The 13,365-nt window shown below is 50.7% G+C and overlaps 1 protein-coding gene across 7 annotated transcripts in view; it reads left to right on the top strand.

Moving 5' to 3' along the window:
* OTUD7A (OTU deubiquitinase 7A) overlaps positions 1 to 13,365 on the top strand; it is a 209,134-nt gene that overhangs the window by 49,549 nt on the left and 146,220 nt on the right. The gene's annotated exons all lie outside the window — the stretch shown is intronic.

Here is a 13,365-nt window from a genome sequence, read left to right as displayed (position 1 = left end):
AATGTGGCTGGTGTGGCCCTTTGGAAGGTGCTGCCTTCAGCTTGTGTATGCTGTAACTTCCCGATTCTGCAGGTCAATGTCCTAGGCTCTGGGCCCCCAGGGAGAGTGCTCAGCCACAGCTGGGCCTCCCTGGGGACAGTGGGAACATTCTGGTTCAATAAGGTGTTGGGTCTGGTAGTTCAGGGATGCTTAAAATAATATGGAAACCAAGGTCCCACCCCTAGGCATCTTCTTTAACGCTCCCTGAGTCAGCTGGCCATGCAGCCTGGGTTGTGAGCCACCCCGGCTGACGACTACTGCACGATGTATGTCATTACAGGTGATACAGACAAGCCTGGTGTCCAGCTCTGTAGAGGAGGCACCTGGGCTCAGGGCAGGGAGGTGGTCTGCCCAGGAGACATGGCTAAGGAGGGAGAAAGAAGCCAGTCACATCTGTAGGCAGCTGGACTCTAGCTCCATGGACACAACCCTGCCCTCAGGGCTGCAGGAGGAGGGCCCAGGTGAACGGCCTCCCCATCCATAGACTTGCTGATGCAGGGGACACACACAGACAGGACCCTAGGAGAGCGTGCTAGGCAGGGACAGAGGCAGGTGTTGGGAAGGACCTCCTGGGATGTCCACAATGGCCAAGACCCTATGGACGGCTCTGTGCTGCCTGGGAGAGGGGGTCCTGCCCAGGGAGCAGCCCTGTTCATAAGCTGCCCACGTGCGTCCCCTGTGTCCTGGTTTTCACCCATCCCTGGGGCCCTCCCCCTCCCACAGCACTTGGAGACGGCAGCTGTCACATACTCTGAGGACGCTGGTCACCCGCCACGTCTCTCTCTGGCTCGGGAAGACAGGAACACCCTTCTCCTGTCTTCCCAGTGCCGGGACCCAGTGGGGACAGCCTGCTGTCACTGATCAGAGGAATATAGGATCTGCTCTCTGTTTTCCCAGCATCCAGCCTCCCAGGCAGGACACACTCCTGGTTTCTCACCATCCAAGTCTCAGAGGCCTGTGGGGCAGCCCTGCTCTCCCCCCGGGCCTGCCCTGGGTTCCGCCTGGGACCTGCCACAGCCCCTGCTCACCCACTGCCCACAGTGTGTGCATTTGCTGCCACTGTGGTCAGAGTGTCTTCCTTGTTTGTTTTTTGGCCAGTCCCCTCCCCCCAACACTGGAACCCTGGCTCCGTGGAGGTGCTGTTGCCCAGCACCTGCTGAGATCTGAGCGGCTGGTGTGGATAGAATGAGTGAATGAGTAAGGGAGTAAATGAATGAATGAATGGGAACTCTACAGCCCCAGAAGGACAGCTGGAGGAAAGAAGCTCGTGGCCTGAGTCCAGGGAACATCATGTTGTGGATGGAGCAGGCTGCCTGCGGGTGGCACCAGGACAGTGGAGGGAGGGCGGTGAGGCCATTGTGGAGAGGGTAGATGGGCCACTGTGTGCAGCCCTGCAGGTCTGCAATGTGGATGGTGTAGAGATTCTTGCTGTTTCCACTGTCCCCTCCCCAAGACACACACAACCATGTGTGCATGCACCACAGACACCCCATGTACCACACATCACACACATACACCCCTCTTCCACCACATAACACACGTACAGGTCAGATCAATTAGACAGTCCCCACCATTCATTCACTCACTCCTCCTGCCTCTTTCCATTCCTGCAGTCCTGGATGCAGACATCACCGTCTCTCCCTGACCTGAAAAACCATTATCTTTTCCACCAAATGTAATTTAAATTTCTCTTAATGGCACGGACTGAGACAGGAGGTTAAATCCATGCACGCCACCCTAAAGTGCCTGATCTGTGTTCAGTGTGTTTTCGACTGGCCCTGGCCCTCCCTCCTCAGCAGGAAACACTCAGACCCTGCTCCAAAGGCCTGCAGATGCCAGGCACACTCCATCCACAGGCACCCAGTGGGGGCTGGAGCAGCATGGTATGAACCTGATTGGATCGGGGGCTTCCTCATCTGAAGGAGCCCTGCTTTGCCCTGCCCAGCGTCCTTTAGGGTCCAGAACCTCCTGAGTACAAATATCTGAGCTGGCCAACACTGCAGAGCGGAGAGGCTGGAGTCCATGAGCAATTCTAGGAGGGACCGAGTTGGTCCTTGGAGTGCCCATCCTCCAAAGGCTAGTGCAGAACCGTTGGAAATGTGGCTGATTTCAACAGAACTCAGAGGCTGCTATTCCCAGTTGAGGCAGTAGTTGTGTTAATCAGCTCAGGTTGTCATCAGGGAATTCCACTGATTAGGGAGCTTGAACAACAGACGTTTATTTTCTCACAGTTCTGGAGACTGGAAGTCCGAGATCTAGGTACCGGCACACTGGTTTGCAGGGAGGCCTCTCTCCTTGGCTGAAGTTGGCCACCTTCTTGCTGTGTCTGCACACGGCCTCTTCTCTGTTCACGCACAAAGACAGAGAGAGCTCTGGCGTCTCTTCCTTTTCTTATAAGGACACTAATTTTATTAGATCAGGGTTCCACCCTTTAGACCTCATTTAAGCCTAATTACCTCCCAAGGTTTCCTGTCTCCAAATATACACACATGGTGGTGGTGGGGGGGCAGTGGTTGGGGCTTCAGCAAATGAATTTTGGGGGCACAGTGGTAAGTCCATAACAGTGGTCGAGTTTTCAGCCAGGCTCTGCCACCTGCTCCTGCCTACCTCAGCTGCCCTCCGTTGTCTCACGTGCACCCTTCGTGTAAGAAGCTCCCAGAAGCTCTGTGTGAGCTCATAGCCAGCCCGGCGTGCTCATTTAAACCAGGTATGTGTTAGAAATGTTACCAGAGAGTAAGTTCTTGTCTCTTCAGAGAAAGAATTCAGAGATGAAGCACCGAGGTTAAGAAAGTAAAGTGAGGGTTTATTAAGGGATAGGATGCTTTCAAAGGGAGAGCGGGCAGACTCAGGTGAGCAGCTGTGCTGAGTTTCTTTGGCAAATTGATTACACAGAGTGTAAAAATGAGTAGGTGGAATATTCATTGGGGAAGGAGGTGTTTGGGGTCATATTCCCTGATTTCCATCCCAGCTCCACCTTCCTGAGGGGAGGAGGGATTTTTGTCCTTATTTAGTCTGGATCGGAAGTGTCATGGTGTTGGTGCAGGATGGGTACTTCTAATCTGCAAGGCTAATTGTATTGTAATGAGGGCGTAATGAGAAGAAGGTTACATTAGGACTCCACCAGTGATTCCTGCCTTTTCCCACCTCTCTTTGTCGGCCTCCAGGACACTTGTCACCCCAAAATGTGTGTGATCTCCTGTCAGTCCAGAGGTTCCTTCTTTTCTCTGTCTGACCAGGGACCCCTGTTGTTTACATGATGTAGGGTTTCCTGCATTTGACCCGTGCCTCCCTTCCTCTGCTCATATCCAGCTCCTTGCCTGCTCTAACGGGGGAAGGTGGCCGGTGTCACTGTGGATGCTTGACTGTGTTTCAAGGAATGTGTGCTTCACCTTGGGGCTCTGGTAGCCAGGAGGCAGAGATTTGTTCAGTTAGAAGCTTGCTTTGCTTTGAAAGTTTATCTCAGCACCTAGCTGATGGGTTCGCCATTGTTGAGTCGTGTTCTAATTGAAATGTTGTCAAGGATATGTGAGGTTTTTTTTTCTCTTTTGGTATAAAACTTTTATCTGATCATACAGAGGCATTTATCAGCTCAGTTGTGGAACAAAACAGTATGCGTTTGGATTTTCTCTCTTCTGACTCTGTCTTAGCCCATTCAGGCTGCTGTAACCAAAAAAACCACAGACTGGGCAGCTTGTAAATGACAGAAATGTTATTCTCATGGGTCTGGGGGCTGTAAGCCCAAGTACCTAGCATGGCTGTGGTCTGGTGGGGCCTGTCCCTGGCTGCAGATGGCCTGCTTCTCCCTGTGTCCTCACATAATGGGGGGCGAGGGAGCTCTCTGGGGTCCCTTTTATAAGGGCTCCACCCGTGTGACCTAAGTACTTCCTAGAGTCCCCGCCTCCTTAATGCTATCATTTTGGGGGTTTAGGATTTCAACGTGTGAATTTAGGGGGAGCATAAACATTCAGACCAGAGAAGACCCCTTCTCAACTGCTTCAATGGACAGATTAAAAGGACACCTATTACTAGTTAAAAAAAAACAAACTGATTCAAAAATTGGTAACTCTAGGCAGGGAAGCTTCCTTTAGATCATTAAATATAAAAACAATATCACTGGGAGAGGGTAGAGCTCAGTGGTAGAGCACGTGCTTAGCATGCATGAGGTCCTGAGTTCAATCCCCAGTCCCTCCATTAAAACAAATCAATAAACCTAATTATCCCCCCAATAAATAAATAAAATGAAAATTCATGAAAAAAGAAATTTTTAAAAAAGTGAAACCTTTAAAAAAGAAAAAAACTATCTTGGTAGCAGAGCCTCTCGGAGCTGGATGGTTTCGCCTCAGTTCTTGGGAGGGTTCAGAGAACGGAAGTGGGTGGTATCCCAGGAGGTTCCTGTCACTTTCTCTGGGGTGCTGTTTGCTTGTTTACTTTTTGCTCTGTGACTTCAGATCCACTTCACTTCTGTGAGAGTACAAGAATCTCATCAAATCCGGCACGTCCATTACTCGGAGGCTGGCTCCAGTGGGCTCTGCTGGCCGGGCCCGCGTTACTCAGCCCAGCTGTCCTGCAGGGGTGCCTCCCAGCGTCACCGAGCCACTGCGGCGTGTCCAGACTCTTCCTCCAGAATCTGTCAAAACTCGAGCTGTTGCTCGTCCTGGTCCACCCTCCAGTCATTTTAAGCCCAGATTAAGAGATTGGATATATGTTTGCTTTTTTTTTTTTTTTTTTTTTTTGCTGCATCTCTGGGGCCTAATTCCAGTGCAATTTGGAGACAGTCAGCAGAAGTAATATGTAAGAGCTTAGAATAGGAACATAGAATTCAAAACAGAAATTAAGCACGTTCATAAACCACAAGGACTTGTCGTAAGTCGTAGTATCTCACACAGACTCACACACCTTTCTGTGGACTTGTGTGTGTGCGTGTGTGAGTGTATGAGTGAGTGCATGTGTGTGTGTATGTATGATAGTGTGCAGACTCTCATTTCCCTGCTGGACCATGTGCCTGGGATGACAGCCGTGAAAAGCCCAGGATTCAGCTGTGGGGAGGCCCTGTCTGGACCGTAGCTACTGTGGGCAAGTTACTTGGTCTCTCTGGGACCCCCCTGCACCTGTGGTGTGGGGTGATGTCACTGACCCTCCCCCCCGCTAAACCTGTGTGGGGATTAAATGAGGCAATGCTATTAAAAGACTAGCACACTGCCTGGCACGCGGAAACTGGTCAGTAAAGATCAATTGAATTGAACTGACCCAGAGTCTTACTAGTATCTACAAGAAACAGAGTGGGGTGAGGGGTTGGGTATCACATAAGGCCAAAGGCCCACCTCACTTCTGGAAAAGTGGGAGAGCCCGCATCCCGTGATGCTGGGCAGCAGTGTCCACATGCGCCATGGACCCCGACGTCCTGACCTCTGTGGGTTGTCAACAGTGTGCATGCTGGCTTCCCAGGCAAGGCTAGGATGACAGCAACACCTTTCCAGTGAGACATTCACTCGCCCTGGTTTACCATTCATGCTGGACGGTAAAGTTCTCCGTGGTCACTTTTATTGTTTACATATTTTGACACACTGTCTCTCTTTTTAATAAAAGGAACTGATTTCTCTACATGATCCTAGGACGCAAGACATAGGTACTGGTACTGATGGAGAGACAGGTGGGTTACTGGCCTTTGGACCCAGGGCTGGCAGTGGTCACTGTGGGTGTCCTGTGGGTACACAGCTCCTCACTGGGCTGCGAGGAGGTCTGAATAGAGGCTGGAGCACCAGTAAGCATTTGAACAGGATTTTTTATCACAGAAGCCTTGAACACTTGCTGCAGTGTATTGAACAGACTAAAGTGACGTTTGACTCATTTGCCAGCAGGTTTAAGAGGTTGGCTTCGATGGTGTCTTCTTAAATGCATCGCTGAAAGAAATGATTTACTGACTCACGAGAAAATCTCCCCTGGGTGCACGTGTGTCTCTTTGAACTCCCGAAGGCTCATCAGTGAGAGTCCAGGGGAAGTTCCTGTCCAGAGATGCCCCGATTATTGCCAGAGGAGTTACATGCTGCTGGGATTGAATGAGACTCAGAAAACGGCGCTGAAATAAGCAAAAGTCTTGTACGAACTCTTAGCAGAAAATGATCGTAGTTCTCTGGACAGGATAAACCTCAATGGATGTAGGGGATTGGAAGCCAACAACAGTTTTGAATCAAACAATTTACGTTTTTATGGCCATGATCCCAATAAATTGGGTGGAATGCAATTCCTGAACTCGTAGAAAATGTCCAAATCTCTAAACTGCAGTTTGGTGCACTGCCACATAGAAACCTTCGTAAAATGTATTCTAAATCATATTATGGAAGTTTGGGAGAAATCCTTGAAAATGCTCATCTCCAGCCTCCCGCCTCTTCTCTTGCTTGTTAGCGGAGGGTCTATTTTAATTGGTGTGAATTCATTGATTACATAGAGCTATTTGTTGTTCACTTTGTCGGGTTTTGGAGGAGGGAGATCTTGAGAGGCTGCACTCGTCTTTTAGCCGTCAGCTGTCCGGGGGACACCTGTGGGGATCGGGCCGTCCCTCACACGGGGGGCGTTGAGCTGAGATCCGGCCCCCTCTTCCCGCTCCGGAGAGGAGCACAGCTGTTCTCAAGTAAAAGCGCTGAGTGTGATGCAATCGGGTCTTGGATTTTTGCCAAATACAAATCTGTTCGTTCTGGCCTGTGCCTCTGTTCAGTGGCCTTTGGGTAAGTCACAGGCCACCCTTTGGAGGCCATGCTGCCCTGTTCCCTGCCCGTGTGCCTGCACGAACTGAAGCAGTTCTCACCTCCCATCCTGGAGGGAAAGGAGACGGTGAGGGGACATGCACACATGCTGAGCGCCAGTCGGCCTGATACCCACATCAGGCTCTTCCTCCACACAGGGCCCTGTGGGTGGGCCAGCATCTCTGGCCTTCTGTGGGGATGCTGGGCCCTTGGGCAAGGCAGGAGGAACCCGTGGTGGCCCGGCCTGCCAGCGCAGGCCCACTGCTAAGCTGTCCGGTCCCTCCAGGTTTTGGGATGGCCTGCACTCGTCTGGCCTTCTCCAGATTGTTAAAAACCAGGCTTCCTTCTGCCCCTAGCACCCTCAGGGCTGGCGGGGCCTCGGAGGGGCTGACCTCCTGCTTCACACTAATCCTGATCCCTACTCTTCCCCAGGGGCTGGGGTGCAGAGCCACGGGCCCTCCAGCTGGTGGTTCTAAAAAGCATTTCCCCCTTTTCAGCCCAGTTTAGGGGGAGGGAAAATTCAAGTGCAGGTCACGGGCAGTCCCTGAGAGGCCTTGGCCTGCCTGCTGAGGTGCCTTCGCCCGCAGCTGCTTTCTGGTGCCTGTCTTCATCCCAGGCCTCCCAGCACGTGCTCGGGGCGATTCTGTTTCTCGTGCCCATGGTTCCTTCAGCAGTCAGTCACTTCTGCACATTTTGGGAGCAGTTGTCCTAGAGTTCAACAGAAATAGCTAGTCAGGGCTTAAACCACAGTCATCTGCATGGGTACGGGCTGACCTTCTCCCAGGTTGAAATGTCTCATACTCATCCGTTTAGTTGCATGGTGGCGGGGAGGGTGGGAGGTGGGCGCAGTGTGCAAGCACCATCAGCCTGGGGCCCGGGTTCTCAGAGCCCCCGTGATGGCTCCTGTGTAGGTGTGGGGTCCACCAGCTCCCTCTGGTCCAGCAGGATTGGGCCTCCCTCCACCCCAGCTTCACCCCAGGACCCTTGCAGACAGAGCTAGGTTTCTGAAATCAGGCCCTGAGGATTCTTGTGAAGTGGAGGGGAGGCCAGTGGAGGACCGGGTGGAAATGACATCTGGCAGAGCAACATCCTGAGGTCCTGTCCCGGGTGGATGGGAAGGAGAGCAGGGGACCGTCCCTGGGAGGGAGCTGGACAAGGCAATGGGGGAGCAGCCCTGAGGTTTGGAAGGGACAGGTTTCTTGGCAGATTCTAATTCAGAGAGTAGGTGGGACCAAAGTATGTCCTATAAACCGTAAAAGGGCCCCATGGTCCTTAAAAAACTAAAAATAGACTTACCAAATGATCCAGCAGTCCCACTCCTGGGCATATATCCAGAGGGAACTCTAATTCGAAAAGATACATGTACCCCAATGTTCACAGTAGCAGTATTTACAATAGCCAAGACATGGAAACAACCTAAATGTCCATTGACAGATGACTGGGTAAAGAAGATGTGGTGTATTTGTACAATGGAATACTACTCAGCCATAAGAAAGAATGAAACAATGCCATCTGCGGCAACATGGATGGTCCTGGAGTTCACCATACTTAGTGAACTAAGTCAGAAAGAGAAAGACAAATATGATATCACTTATATGTGGAATCTGAAAAAATGACACAAATGAACTTATTTACAAAACAGAAAAAGACTCACAGAAATAGAAAACAAACTTATGGTTACCAGGGGGAAAGAGGGTGGGAAGGATAAATTAGCAGTTTGGGATTAGCAAACTATTATATAAAGTAGATGAACAACAAGGTCCCACTGTATAGCACAGGGAGCTCTATTCAATATCTTGTTAATAGCCTATAAGGAAAAAGAATCTGAAAAAGAATGTATATGTATAACTGAATCACTATGCTGTACACCAGAAATTAACACAACATTGTAAATCAACTATACTTAAAAAAAAATCTTGCTACAAGCTAAACAAAAAGGATGGGGCTGTGGGACCTGTGCTTTTTAGGGCTGTGTCTCAGGGCCTCTCTCCAACAGGCTTTGGGGGAAGTGCAGGGGCGTGTGGGGAGAGGGGCACCTCCCCGATCCTGGGCACCACCCTACTCTCCCTTTCACTTTCAAGTCTTTGAGCAATTCTGTTCCAAAGAAGTGCTGCCCCTGAAAGGGTCTGGGAGCCCCTGCAGAGCTGAGGAGAGAAGGGTGGGCGAAGGCCAGGACAGTACCAGGACTTTACTAGATGGGCTGCATTCACTTCACTTCGTGCAGGATGGAGGTGTGTGTCTCCTGCCTGTGTGCGATACTCTGCTCTGTCTGTCCTGGTCAGGGCAGCATCCATCTCACCCGCCAGTAAGACACTGAGCTGTCAACCACTGCGGAGCCACGTCAGTGCCCCAGGCGTGCCTCTTCTATCAGGCGCCTTGGAGGATCCCCTGGTGGGTGTAGTTTCCAGGGCTTTCCGCCGGGCCTGGCCTTGCAGGGCGGGCACGCGCTGCATGTCACCTGCAGGAGGACGATACTCTCAGGTGGTCACTGTGGAGGGCACTTGTGTGACTCATTGCAGCTGCAGAAGTGGCCTGAGAACAGGGTGACAGGCCTCAGAGGTCTTTCAAGATGTGATCAAAATTCCATGATCAGCCATGGGTGCAGCAGCATTTATGGAAAAGACCCAGAGTCTGTGCTCCTGATGGAGCCTGGGCAGTCGAGAACAGGACGGCTTAAGGCAGCATGCCAGCCTCCCCTAGTGTCCTCTGGAGGACCAGCACAGTAGTGGCCCCCAGCCTCCCTGGGTGGCCTGGTCACTGAGCTCAGAAAGGGGGAGTCAGTGGTGTATCCAGTGAGGAATCTGAGCCTTCAGTGTCTTACGGGCAATAAAGAACAAGCTTAAAATACATGATTTTCAAGAAATATTTTGTGAATGGGGAAGACATAAAAGGAAAATGACATTTCGCAAAGGATTTTTTTTTTTTTTTACCAGTTCTACTTAAGGATTTTGAAGTAATTTTAAAATCTGATGTGGAAGGATATTTTTGTCCCTGATCCCTAAGCAGAGAGGCACAGAGGCAGGCGTTACTGGTCTGCAAATTCGAAAATGCCAGTCCCGATGGATCTGGGGTTTGCTGCTCTGGGACCTGGTGACTTGGGCCACTCTGAGCCTCTGTCTTCTTCTCTAGAATATGATTATTATTGGTTGTGGGTATCAGTGCCTTTCAGCTGTTATTCTTTTCACTGGCCTTGGAGTGCCCTGCTCAAGTAAAGTCCTACCCACAAAAGTAAACAGGCCCCCCCATCAATCCTCCTGCCCTCCGTTAGCCAAAAGGGCACCTAGAGGCCCCAGAGGTTTCTGGGGATCCCTGTCACTCCTCGACATTTCAGAACCTGACAGCCCAGCTGTGTTTGCACCAAGCCCCGGTCGGGGTTCAATTCAGGATGGAAAGGTTTTGACCTGAAAGAGTCCATGTTGTATTTTTGTGTCACAGCAGTGGTGACTGCCTCCCAGAGACCAAGTCAAAAAACAAAAACAAAGACAAAACAAAATACTATGACTTCATTTCTTTTTCTTTCTTATAAAATAAGTCAGGCCATTAGAAATGGTGTGAGATGTTAATGTGCCTCGAGCCTGCTTATTCCCACAGATCAAATGTGCTCCAGCAGGACTGAATTTTAATAACGTCAGATTTACTTGATGGTTACTTCTGCTGTGCATATTGGCAGAATTAAGTAGAGTGCGAGGCTGAGCACTACAATACTTTTTGTGATTTCATGTAACAGCCGTAGACAAATGGAAGGCAACTACACTGTTGTGACCTGGAGGCTATAATGACACTACAGTAGTCTTACCTTTATGTGATCTGTAGACACATACGTGTAAATGCCAAATCTATGCTGTCTGGCTGGTTGTTTCATAGATACATACCACGCAGAGCATATATATTATTATATTCATTATCATATTCTAATATAAACATGAATAATGTATTATTTCATTCTATTTTTACATATTTCTATAAAGAGCCATCAGTCACACGGTGTAAGTTCAGGATTTAAGACCATCTCCTGATTTCTCTTGGCTTTTCTTCATGGATTGAAAGCAACCAGTAGTAAACCTCATATTCCTGTACACACACACACACACCCACACACACAACACAATTTAGCCACAGAAAATTTTAGTATCCACAAAGTAAATGATATTTCCTCTAATTTGTTTGATTAAAAAAAATACTTTGTGAGAGGAGAGTATAGCTCAGTGGTAGAACACATGCTTAGCATGCCCAAGGTCCTGGGTTCAATCCCCAGTACCTCCATTAAAAATTAGTAATAATAATAATAATAATAATAATAATAATAATAATAATAATAATAATAATATAATCATTTAAAAATAACTATAAAAATTATATAAAAATGAAATTTTAAAAAATATTTTTAAATGTTAGTGTTGTTTCAAAAATGCCATTTTATGTACTTTGAGAAAGTGTCTTATGTAGCCGTGCTGATGTGTCCCTGCATGTTCCAGGAAGGCAGTAGCGTGGAACCAGGCCCGGGGACTGTCCTGATGGGCCCCGCCTGGAGTGCTGGGCTCCCAGAAGGGCTGGGTTTTCCCAGGAGCCTGGAGCTGGGGCAGGGACAGTGTGTCAGGCCATCACGCAGGCCTGGCCCCTGGAGCGGAGAGGGGCGCCTGTCTCTGCTGAGAGTAGGACTTGTCCTCACACCCGGCCTCCCTGTCACCTGCAGCTCCAGGCAGCCTGGCCCCGTCTTGCCTGCCTACCACATGGGGACCGCTCCAGCCATTGTTCCCTGGGAAAGCTGATTGCACAGTGGAGTTTCCGGCCGTATCTGCTTTCCAGAACACTTCCTGGAAACCTGATTCCATTCTTTTTAACAATGGGCTAATGGAGTGGGTGTGTGTGTGTTTTCATTTGATGGTGGTTGTTTCCTGGTCTCTGGCTCAGTGTTGGGAGCCCTGAGGGTGCACCACAGGCACCTGTGGAGGGGCCTGAGGCTGCCTGTGCACCTGGGGGTGGGGGGGCTCCCGGTGACCCACAGGGAGGGTGGGGTATCGGAGGACGCGTGGGGGGCCCCTGTCAGCAGGACTCAGCAAAGGGCTCAGCCAACCACTTGCCAGGGATCTTAGAACAAATCAATCAATCAATCAATCAATCAATCAATTAATTAAAAAAAAAAAAAAAACGCAACAGCCCTGGGCCTGGTTTCTCTCCGCTGTGAACCAGGCGTAGCATGACCTCCCCAGTTTCTCGCTCTAAAGGGCAGGAGGAGCTTGAAGTTCCGACAGCAGGAGGCTTCTGTGACCTGGAGGGCCCTGTGCATGGGGCAGCAGGACTCAGCCCCTGACTCAGCTCTGTGCAGCCGGAATGTGGGATCTCAGGGAGGCCCGGGGAGAGCCCAAGCTACCACCAGGGGTGACTGGGACCAGCCGTGGGGGCTGTGGGGTCCGCTGGCTGCTCTGTCCCTGCTGGTTTCATCACTGTGACTCTAAGCACACTGGGACCCGATGGCCCCACAGGGCCCTGGAGAAGATGGGAGCCTAAGGCCTGGCATCCTTGATCTGCCCCAGCATGGGGTATGTTGGGGGTGAGACCCTGGGGCACCAAGACCCTCTCCTCAGCCCGATCAAGGTACGCTAGGGTAGCTGAGCCTCAGGTGCAACCGTGTAGGGCTCAAGGGGCTTTTTGTCTTGGAACAGACTGTATGCTGAGCCACAGCATGAGCCCACATTAGTTCCAGGCCCCATTGCTTGTGTTCAGGGCATACCCAACCCTTACCTGCCCCACCTGCCCTCAGACACCAAGACACAGCTGACCAAAGGCGGAGCTGCTTCAAGGAATAGCTGTCTGCCAGTCTAGCCAGTCTAGCCATCCAGCCTTCCACCCAGCCCCAGGGTGTAGGACACACTGATGAACAAAACACACAAGTGTCTGCCACCTGGTGAGCCCACCTGGTGAGCTGTGTGAAACAGTGACTGTGGGAGCAGCAGGATGGGACAGACAGGGCTATCTCAGAAGGCTTCCTTAGGGAAGTGACTGCTACTTTCAAGTCCGAAGGATGAGTAGGTGCTAAAGAGATGAGAAAAGAGCACTGGGACAACGGGAGCAGTCTGCAGAGGCCTGGAGGCTGGAGTGGAGGGTGTGGCTGGTGCTGGTCTACATGGGGCAAGTCTGGGTGTTCAAGGCAGGAGCCAATGAGGAATGTTGATGGTTTTGTGAGTTCCTGCAAAGAGCAAGGTCCCCTTTAAGAAGGGTCCTCTTGCTATGATTGGAAAGCTGCCTGGCTTTGGGAGGGAGTAAAGTGGGCCTGGCCCCAGGCTGTCATCCTGATGAGAGGCAGTGCTTGGCTCAGAGATTGAATTAGGGTCTGTTCCTTCCTCCTCCCCCTTGAATGTCCATCTCCATCCCTCAGGTCCTTCCAGCTCTTCTAGAAGGCTCCTGAGATCTTAGCTGGTGTGTCCCTAGATCTCAGTCCTCTGAATACATGGACATGCCATGTCTCCTGGTGAGCTCCTTGAAGGAGGTGCCATGCAGCTGAGCTGCCCAAACCCATTCCCCCAAGCACATGGTAGATGTGTAGTAGGATCAATGGGTGGATGGTAGACAGGTGAGTGGGTGGATA

Source organism: Camelus ferus, chromosome 27 (assembly GCF_009834535.1).
Source record: "Camelus ferus isolate YT-003-E chromosome 27, BCGSAC_Cfer_1.0, whole genome shotgun sequence".
NCBI lineage: Eukaryota > Metazoa > Chordata > Mammalia > Artiodactyla > Camelidae > Camelus > Camelus ferus.
This window is presented reverse-complemented; position numbering and strand designations above follow the sequence as displayed.